This window comes from Mytilus edulis, chromosome 11 (genome assembly GCF_963676685.1).
Source record: "Mytilus edulis chromosome 11, xbMytEdul2.2, whole genome shotgun sequence".
Classification (NCBI taxonomy): Eukaryota; Metazoa; Mollusca; class Bivalvia; order Mytilida; family Mytilidae; genus Mytilus; species Mytilus edulis.
This window is the reverse complement of record NC_092354.1, coordinates 73,920,053-73,929,872: the sequence shown is the minus strand read 5'-3', so window position 1 is coordinate 73,929,872 and position 9,820 is coordinate 73,920,053.

Sequence of the window (9,820 nt, the reverse complement as noted above, 5' to 3'; positions counted from 1 at the left end):
TGAAATTTAAAAAGGACGTGTGTGATATAAAGAGTTAATTATCTGGAACAAGTACCATGTTTGTCAAATATCGAGCTGTCGTTGAATTAGAAGATATTCTGGAATTTAATATCAAGTTATACAAAGTGATGTCGTTCTATGAAAAAGGTATGACGACAAAACAATACTGACACAATTTTCAAACATGCGTCATGCTTTCCTTTGTCAATACAATTTAAAGTGAACAAAACTCATTCACAACCAGCATTTAATGAGAGAGGATAAATCTGACATTACATAAAAGTATAAAGGTGTGCTTACTATGAATTTATTAAGAAGTAAGTAAAAAATTATGAACGAAACAAAAACATTCCGGGAACCTGCAGTCCTGCTAGAACAACTTGAATCACACTCAGTACTTCGAAGCCGTGTTAATTAATCTTTAGTTTTTTGTGTAAAGTTTTGGGGAGCATTTAGTGGGGGAGGCTAACAATGGTTTTCATATGTAGGGTATGATTGAAACTTCATATCTTCCTTTAGTGTTTACTTTTCAAACGTTTAAAGGAATTGTTACGGTAGTACTGGGTATGAATTTTACCAGCTCAATCTAACGTATTGTTCCACTAATTGGTCTTCTTCATAGCGGGATAATACCGCACTCGAAGGCGGGCTTCAGTTGGTCAATAAACAAAACGTGTACTAGTTAAATGAAATGGGACGTCACAAAAAACTATATTTCAATGTTAAGTTAATGTTTTATTTCTGTTTAAACTTCTCTTCTCTTCATTATCAACATATTATAGATTAAATAAGCATTTTGAGTATTGATTCTTTAATTTCGTAACATATCAGATACTATTTTAGGTTAATATCAAGTTGAAAACGAATAAATTAAATTTTACACTTGACCTCAATCTAAAATAGAAAATCATAGTCAGAACTACCTTTAAATCACACCAATAATTATTCTATTTGGTCACAAATCAATCTTGTGTCCAATTTTTTGAACAAGCTAAATGTTTATCGTACATACAATATATATATATATATATATATATATATACAACTCGTCTAAACATCAACCCAACAATGTTAGATCTGTAAATTTGCTTTCGCAAATTTTTGGTTCTTCCCTCGCCGGGATTCGAACCCATGCTACTGTGATATCGTGACACCAAATCGCCTGCACTGCAGCCGTCCCGCTAGACCACACGACCACCTGGGCTCTCTAAAAATGAGCTTTCGCTGGCCATGTGTTACCTTTCCACGTCAGTTTTGATCTAGCGGCGTACTACAGTACATGATATATAAGGCATGAAGATGTTATAGTTACAGCTCAGCTAAATCATCTATAATAAAGGATCCTACAAATTAATGTAAGATACAGTCACAGAAAATAATTATATTCATAAGTAAGCCAGTGACAACCCTACAACAGATGTATCCATCGGATTGCCATCAATAATGGTGATACATGGCTGTGTACATAATGTATATACAACTCGTCTAAACATCAACCCAACAATGTTAGATCTGTAAATTTGCTTTCGCAAATTTTTCGCAAATTTTTGGTTCTTCCCTCGCCATGCTTCTGTGATATATATAGTGCAGGCGATTTGGTGTCACGATATCACAGTAGCATGGGTTCGAATCCCGGCGAGGGAAGAACCAAAAATTTGCGAAAGCAAATTTACAGATCTAACATTGTTGGGTTGATGTTTAGACGAGTTGTATATACATTATGTACACAGCCATGTATCACCATCATTGATGGCGATCCGATGGATACATCTGTTGTAGGGTTGTCACTGACTCAGACGTACTTATGAATATAATTATTTTCTGTGACTGTATCTTACATTAATTTGTAGGATCCTTTACTATAGATAATTTAGCTGATCTGTAACAATAACATCTTCATGCCTTATATATCATGTACTGTAGTACGCCGCTAGATTAAAACTGACGTGGAAAGGTAACACATGCCCACCGAAAGCTCTTTTTTCGAGAGCCCAGGTGGTCGTGTGGTCTAGCGGGACGGCTGCAGTGCAGGCGATTTGGTGTCACGATATCACAGTAGCATGGGTTCGAATCCCGGCGAGGGAAGAACCAAAAATTTGCGAAAGCAAATTTACAGATCTAACATTGTTGGGTTGATGTTTAGACGAGTTATATATATATATATATATCCCTGTCTGACGGGCATATAAACCAAATTGCTCAACTATTAAATCAAGGTGTCAGTTATTGCAAAATAAATTGATAAAAAGATTTTGTAATTTAAAAAAAATAGCGAGAGAGCGCTTTTAAATATCACAAATACAAAAAAATACATCTCAACTTGTACTTTATCTAGAAAGTTTATACTATTATTTTGTATTCTAAACTAAATAAAATGATTTGTTGAAATTTTTATCAGATTTAGTATTAGCCCCTTCGTTTTTATTGACGTCTTTGTAAGTTTTTTCGTATTTATTTATTGTTTGTTTTTTAGTAATGTAGGTTACACGGGTCTTTTTTCTACTGGATCTCACTTATACCTGTTATGTATATTTGAATTGTTTATAAAATGTTGTCAAAATAACGTTACTATAAACAACTGTCTTACAAGCGCGAGGTTTAGCTTAAACCGGATTCAATCCATCATTTTCATTGAAAACTGACATTTACCAAGGTAAATCTTAATAAATTTTATATTTTTTCTATAATCCATTAAACGTAAGAATAGAATATTAAAACGAAGAAGAATAAAAAACACAGCAACCCGACCAAAGTGCAGAAACAGCCCAAGGCTAGCAATGAGTCTTCAATGTGGTATGGAAATTCCGGTTTAGATGGTAATTTTTATCATTGATACATTGTAACATCTAGATCAGTATTTATTAAAGCTCAAAACTTTCTGTGCAATGATTTCTGTTTTGTTTCCACCAACAATAGTTTACAGGTTCTACGATCTGATGAATCACCTATTATCTACAAAATTCGAACAATTAGACAACTTATACCCAAAAAGAATACAGAAGGCAGACGTGATGACAAGTGATTTGATTGGCTTCCTTATAAATCACGTGTGTTAATGTGTAAAACAAAAACTGAAGGAATTGCATGGAATCTAAACAGAAGAAAAACTGACACGTAGACAGATAAAACATTTTAATTTTTTCAATAAGTGTTTCAACTGCAACATTTCTCCATGAACAATCTTAACGCCATTACTGGGGATTGCACACAATCTGTAAACTCATAGTTTATACGTCTATGTCTGGTATCTAAAAACGCTACCATAATCATTGCGATATATAAATATTTATTTATCAAAAACGTTCGCATCATCATGTTTTCAATGCTCTTGTTGCAATATCAATTTCGTATGTACACAATGTAAAAAAAAAATTTCCTAAGCTGAACTCTATGCATAAATTTAAATTTAAAACGATGGACGTTTTTTTACGTTTTGGGTATGATCAATGAAATTGTCAATATTTCTTTAGAATCTAAAACAACAAATTAATTGTCTATCTTTAAAATCGTAAAGTGTCTATAGATTTCAATATTTGGTGTACTGAGTATTGTGGCTATTTTGCTATCCAGTTGCCATCTATTGGCTTCAAACATGATTGTGTTATAAGTTTACACTGATATTTTGATTTCTCTTAAAAAAAAGTTCCATATGTTTACTAAATAATTATTTTCAGACAATTCTATTCTTGATAGTTTTGGTTTAAATAAAGTCAATATGAAATATGAGAATTCAAATTGTGACCGCTAGACGAGTGTTTCGTCTACAGAAGACTTATGAGGGTTACTCGAATGAAAATAAATCAACAGGGCCTAAGAAAGTATGAAACATTTAAAGCTTGAGGACATACAATTAAGTTCGAAAGGTTTAAAAATTTTGCTGCATAACGTTCTGCAACATCTATTACTGGTTTATTTATCATGTTTATAGCAAAAAAAAACCTGCTCATTTCAAGTAGCGCAATTTCTAAAGTTGTAGAAAACATTCAAACCTGGAAATCTTGGACAAGTTGAAATTCGATTTCTGTTTGACTTTAACACACTGTGCTAAAAATAAAAGACACAACAGAAGCTATGTATCATTTCATTCCAATTTTTCTTTTTCTTGACTGTATAGCGTCATATGTTTAGTATTATATGTGTAGCGTCATATGTGTAGCATAATGTGTCTTCTGCTTGCATTTGATGCCAACAAATGTTACGACCGTGGTCGAAAAGAAATAAACTATGAAAAGACGATTAACTATCATGGTTTTATCCACCAGAAGGACATATTCACAGTTTTATTCTTTACGAGTTTGTATGTCTGTACGTGTATCAGCTGGTGTGGAATGATATACCTTTTTTGCTGTGTACTTCTTGCTCTGGCATAACTTGGACATTGTTGGGTTTGACTGCTCAGCAGTACAAAGGATGTAACAAGCAGTATATGCATTCCTTTTGGGAACAGCTGATGTCAACTTTGTTTCAATAAGAAAGTAAGTTTTGTCTTACGTTATAGTTTCGTCCTTATAATTGCGTTTTTGTAAACCTATATTTTATAAAACTAGATCCGAGTCGTCTTTTTAAGCATAATTTATACCGGTTTTGTTATAACACATAAAAGTGAAAATCCATGGCTTCATGTGCATACCTTTAGAGATTCCAATATTATTCTATGTCAATGGATTAACTGTACTCAGTTGCATGTACCTACTCACACTGCTGTATGTATCATAATTATATATTCAGTCGTAATAGTAACCAAAAAAACGGAATAAATGCATTCCATTTTGATCAATAATGATGGATTGAATAAGCATCTGTTATGCTAGTAACAAATCATTCAAATTGTGTCGTCTTTTACGATATTAGTGTTGTAACATCTGGCATATGTCCTTATAATCACTTACTATAAAACACAATGTATATGACAGTACTATCTTGTTATATTTATAATCAAAGAGTTCAGGCTAAGTACAAAAAATATAAACACCATATATAAAGCTTAAAATCAATTATTAACTTGTATATTGAACAAGTATTTGATAGCTGTGCACAGATATGAAAATAATAGGTTTGATAAAGTTTCACAAAGGTGTCCTTATTTTTACCTGAATGTGCATACCACTAAGATTTAGTTGAACTTCAACTTCATACTTTTTTTAGCTTAACATGTTTTAATTTTTAGACGAAACGCTCGACTGTCAAACAAACCGATATGCCTGGTATCTTTGTTAGAGATTTATTACAACCACCAGAAGTTTCTTTATAGCGTCAATTATCATCTGATTTACTATTTAGCAAATATATTGAGAGAAAAAATGTAAAATCACAAAAATACCGAACTCCGTGGAAAATCGAATTGGAAGGTCCCTTCTCGAATGTCAAAATCAAAATCTCAAACATATCAAACGAATGCATGACAACTGTCATATTCTCGAGTTGTTACAGGTATTTTCTTTTGTAGAAATTAATGGATAAACCCATGCTGTTTAAAAAGATTTAAAGTTAGCTAAACCTCTCACTTGTTTGACAGATATTGACGCATTTCAGTAAGGGTTGAAGCAGTTAGCAAAGGTACCAGGATTATAAGACCTATACAAAAATGTCGCAATATTGAAATTTGCTACATTGATCGTTGAAATTCAGATTTTGAAAACCTGCAATAATGCTTCTAAAAACTAAACTAATTTAAATTAAAAAAAATATCAACTGGAATCATACTTGTTGCTCTGAATAATTCCATTGGTCATAAAAACGTCTATTCAAATGTAATGTATGGATTTTTATTTGAGATTTGACGAAATGAATCATGCGTACAGGTAGATATTTGACAACTGTATGTACAAGCTGTAGATAGAATGTCACTTTGACCATAGCACTTTCTGTGCTGGTCTACACAATTTTAGTCATATAAATGACCAGTAGACAGTCAAGATAAATACTATAAGAAATTTAAATTAGTGTAACAAAAACTAAATGAACCATAATGTGTATTTATCTTTTTTTTTGTACATTAACTAACTCATTTGTTGAAATATTTTGTTTAATTTGTACTGTAGAGAAAAAAAAATCTTCAAAAAAATAATATACTTACATGGTTTAAAATTATAAAATAATTCAAACTAAAATTCAAAAAACATATAAATACATATTATATTAATATATCAATAACTGATCTTTATCAATCTAGGGCATTGTCAGAAAAGACTTCCTTATGATCGGGGTCAAACCACAGCACAAAAGACATTAACATTATATGTCAATCATAAAACTTGAAATCCGAAATAAAAAAACAATAAAACACACAAAAACAGTATTTTCCTGGGAATATGTATTTACAGATTATTCAATAGCATACTTCCAATTAAGGTAGATCATAGGTGTATATTTCCCGCGACAGAATTTTCCTATATTTACCGAAATGAAGATTTTACTATGTTCTTTTCCAAAATATATTAAAAAAGGAGGGGTCACCGTGCTACATTTCAAGCTTTGAGTCGTTGAATTTTGCCTAAATTTGCTTAGAATGATCCTGAAAAACATATTTGTGCATAAAAAAAGCTATGAAATAGAATTTTGAAATAAATTGTGAGAAGATAGGTTTTATATGTTTTTATAAAACAAAAACAAAAAATGGTGTCACCGAACTTTTTTTCTTGCTACAAGAAAAAAAATCCATATCTATCCAGTATAAATTTGATATCTCCCCTAACCGGCTTGGTTGGAAAAAAGTGATTCTTAAATACATATACTTGTTTTTTGTTTTAATAATTTGAATAGTGCAATAAATCAGCAAGTTTTCTTCATAAAGAAAAACAGTCTAATCAATAAAATTGCATATTTGCCTACAAATTTGGAGATTTGGGAAAATAACTAGACTCATTTTTTATTGCAATAGTACAATCCAAGATGGCGGTATACCATGAATCAACCTTAACTATGAAAAAAGTAAAATAACAGAAATATCGATTCCGATGAAAATTGAAAACGGAAAGTTGGTAGTCAAATAGCAAAAACAAAAGCTCAAACACATCAAACGAATGGATAACAACTGTCATATTTTTTCATAAAAATGATTTAGTTTGTATTTTGTTATTTATATATAAACTATATTAAAGCTGTATTTATACTGTAAGTCAGATCTGTGATTTTTGTGTCTCAGACCGCGATGAAATATCTTTGATTAAAAGACAACACTATTTTAGAAGAGTTAAAGATCAAAGTTAGATGTCAGAGACCTTTTTGCAAATTTACACTTTTCTATTCTCAACAAAATAATTTAGTTGTTACAAAGTCAGTTAAAATATGCGGTGCAGGTTCATTATATGATAGACTAGCATGACACGAGTTTATTGAACTTAAAACAGTCTTTGTATAAAAATTTTAACTGACGACGGTCATGTTTTCGATTTTGTGTGTCTTTAAGCCCTAGTTCTCTGTTCTGTAAAAAAAAAAGGATACATCATTGCAATTTCTTTAACTTGATTTCTATATTCAGAATATGCTTTTTAGATTTGAACATCGACAAACATCTTTTGAAAAGAACTGCAAACATCAGATTCATAACAGAACAATTCAAACAATTCGTAGCTTGATCATATTAAATGTTCCGTACATTTTGGGATTTCTTTGTGGAAAGCAGTTCTTAAGTAGTCGTTATTTAATTTACAATTAAATTTTCTATACTCGAGGAAATAATGCATTTATTTTTATGCATTGTAAAAAACTGAATGATGACCTCTTAATTTTCTTTGTTTTTACTGAGAGATTTGAGAATTTTTCAGTTTTTGTTCATAGTTAACCAAATGAAAGTACTGAACAAAGGAAGTAAACCTTTTCCGAAGTTTCTATTTTATATTATCATTTATATTTAAATGTGTCAAATGTTTTCGAACTCCTAGGTGTTTTTCAATACGATACAATGTAAAATATGTTGCCCCATAACACCCATTTATTTTTTCACATAAGACTTAATAGCTCATAAAAGGTCATTTAACAAAATTTCAGCAGATTCTGAATTTTCTTTCTTTTGATTTGAGAACCAAATTATACCAATGCATTTATAAGGTAAAAGTCAGAGACACCTTTTCCCCGCCATATTTAAAAAGTCAAATATCTCGAAAAGGAGCTCCATGACCTATCAATATTTTTAGCTTATTTCTATACTTAATTAATGCTCTTCTTGCTTATACATGTTATAGTATCTATTTAAAATTCTTGATTTATTCAATTTCACCTAAGTACATCCTAAAAGGTAGTTTTTGTATTCCTCGTAAATTCTTTTAAAACACTTTAGTTGGCACTTTTAATAATGAACATTTCAGAAGTGATGTGGTAAGTCCTTGTGTCTCCTCCTCTGTAACAAAATCTCGTCACCGGAGTGAACTAAAAAAGAGTGTTGTGATCGGTGAAATGCGTACTTAATAATAATGTGGTATGTTTTGTTCTCATTGCTAAAGTAGTTATCAAAGGTACCAGGATTTTAATTTAGTACGCCAGACGCGCGTTTCGTCTACATAAGACTCATCAGTGACGCTCATATCAAAATATTTATAAAGCCAAACAAGTACAAAGTTGAAGAGCATTGAGGATCCAAAATTCCAAAAAGTTGTGCCAAATACTGCTAAGGTAATCTATTGCTGGGATAAGAAAATCCTTAGTTTTTCGAAAAATTTCGAAAGGTCGTATGGTGACCTTGGATAACTTGATTCCAGTTTTTATCATTTCACATCTCCTTATTTTACATACATTTAGTTGTAAGTATACGATTATCCAGATGAAACAAAACTGAATTCCAAATTCACATTTATGTATGTTAACGATAATTTTTTTAGTCAAAATAAGTATATGTGATCCAAATAAGCATTTATAAAGGTACACACTAAACGTTAACTTGTTTGAATTTAAAACAAAAGCATCAAAACAGGCTGTACTCCTACAATCTGTACATCAAGGTTTTGTGATAATTTGCGTGTTATCATCTGTTGAAAGTTGTTACATATATGACCTCTGTTATTTTTGCCAGCATTTTTATCAGCGTAATGTCTCGTTGACTTACCAATATTATATCTGAATTTAACATGTGAGACCACACGATGAAACGATAGAAATTGATCTGTTATCTATGGATATTTATTCTATTTTTATGTCGATATTGTAATGAATACATTTCATTTTGACAGAATAAATACGTCTTCTTCAGTGATTCACGTTTAGCAAGTATTCCAAGGACTCAAAAAGGACTCAAAAATTTATCAAGCACTATATAATAGTGTATAGGTACTTTTGTACTTTATAATGTGTATACATAGCGATATTCAGATCACCTTCCACGGAAAAAGGCTAAAGTATGTGTGACATTTAAGAAATGTACAACAATATGTCTCATACAGAAATGATTAACTCTGTTAATCATGCTAAGCTACGATGATTAAATGAAAACGTAGTACGATATCATTACCTTCCCTGCGATATATATGTTATAGTAAATGGGTGGAATTATGATTTACATGTAATTACTAAACAACTCAGTAAATACCTGTTATTAGTAGTCAAATTAGTGATTACATGTAATGTAATGTGTTTAAAATTTTAAACATAATTCAAAAAAAGTAAAAGAGTAAGGATCGTAGGGCTTACTTTCAGGTTAAGAAATCAAAAGCCCGTCAAAACCTCATGCTTTTGATCTACAGTGTATTGAAACTTGAAAATGGTTGTTTTATAATGTTCTTAAATATTGGACTTTTTGATCTCATCAAATGTTTCTTCAAGATAGACAAAGTTTAGAATACAATCATCTTCTGTGGTCCTTCTTTTTATCGTAAGAGGTTGCAACGAC